This window comes from Orcinus orca, chromosome 4, assembly GCF_937001465.1.
Source record: "Orcinus orca chromosome 4, mOrcOrc1.1, whole genome shotgun sequence".
In the NCBI taxonomy this organism is placed as follows: Eukaryota; Metazoa; Chordata; class Mammalia; order Artiodactyla; family Delphinidae; genus Orcinus; species Orcinus orca.
In genome coordinates, this window is record NC_064562.1 from 133715644 (window position 1) to 133717126 (window position 1483).

General features: G+C 38.0%; 1 non-coding gene across 1 annotated transcript; it reads left to right on the forward strand.

Moving 5' to 3' along the window:
* The first annotated feature begins 1101 nt into the window (after nt 1-1101).
* On the forward strand, nt 1102-1208 carry LOC117199600 (U6 spliceosomal RNA). The gene has a single exon (XR_004480873.1). It is a non-coding gene; the product is annotated as a U6 spliceosomal RNA (small nuclear RNA).
* The last annotated feature ends 275 nt before the right edge of the window (nt 1209-1483 follow it).

The following is a 1483-nucleotide window of genomic DNA, read 5'->3' on the forward strand; positions in this document are numbered from 1 at the left end:
TTGAAACAGTGAGAAGGGTGGTATAAACTGAATATTATGCAAGATACAATTTTTAGTGAAAAGCAGCATTCACTGTTATGTAACTGTAGTTGGGACCACTCAGATGGGTCTTCATATTTTTGTTCTCTAATTGTAGGTTAACTTGATCCATGACATCCTTATTTCAAATAATGTTCCTTTTCTGCTGTTTATTTGCTGACTTGTAGCCATATATTGTTTGTTTCAACCCATATGAGCAAAATGAATCTATTTAATCACCACCATTGCAGTGTCTATGCATATACTTATTATGCAGAAGAGATGGCAAACTTTCTACTAAAGATTCATGCTTTTCTTCCATCGTGTAGATTTTTTTGCTGAGAACCGGCTGTCACGTCAGGAACTTGACCCTCAGCCCTCCTTACCTTAATTCTAGCTGGGAACATATGACTAATTGCCCTCTGTGGAATGTGAGTAAAAGTGATGTGTGGGTAAGAAGCAAATGTGTCTTCTCTGCATCTCTTTACTCATCCATTGGCTGAAGAGGAGGATGCAGCCACAAGATGAAAGGAGGTTTGATGCCAGAAAGATCATGATGAAGGCATCTTAACTAGGAAAATTCACAGGGGGATGGTGACATGAGCAAGAAATATACTTGTTTTGCTAAGCCTTTGAGGTTTCAGTGTTTATCACTTGTAGCACCTAGCATTGTTTTAACGAATATATTATTCTCCTCTCTTTCAATTGTTCAGGACATGATTCAATTCCCTGAGGAACTGAAAATGAGAGGAATATGTTTGAGACAACATATAAGAGGTATAGGGAAGAGACATTTGAGTCCCCTTTGATTTAGATTTCTCCATTTATCTGAGATTTAGCCAAATACCCATTTAAATAAAGAGTCTCTGATCATAATCTTTACAGTTATATTTTACAACTGATTTTAAAGATGAGAACTCTGTTTGCAAACTTCTGTAAAATGATGGAAAAAAAATCATTCACCATTTTTTGTTGTTGTTGACTGTTTTTGTTTATATAATTTAATCTAGAAGATGTCTAGAGAGAGATGAGACTATAAGGGGCATGGGAAAATAACCAAAGATTATTTAAATGCCTTCTCAGGTGCTCGCTTCGGCAGCACATATACTAAAATTGGAACGATACAGAGAAGATTAGCATGGCCCCTGTGCAAGGATGACACGCAAATTCGTGAAGCGTTCCATATTTTTTGAAGTAAGTCAGAAAGAGAAAAACAAATGCCGTACGCTAACACATATATACGGAATCTAAGGAAAAAAAAAAGTACCTAGGGGTCAGATGGGAATAAAGACACAGACCTACTAGAGCATGGACTTGAGGATATGGGGAGGGGGAAGGGTAAGCTGGGACGAAGTGAGAGAGTGGCATGGACATATATACACTGCCAAACGTAAAATAGATAGCTAGTGGGAAGCAGCCACATAGCACAGGGAGATCAGCTAGGTGGTTTGTGACCACCTTAGAG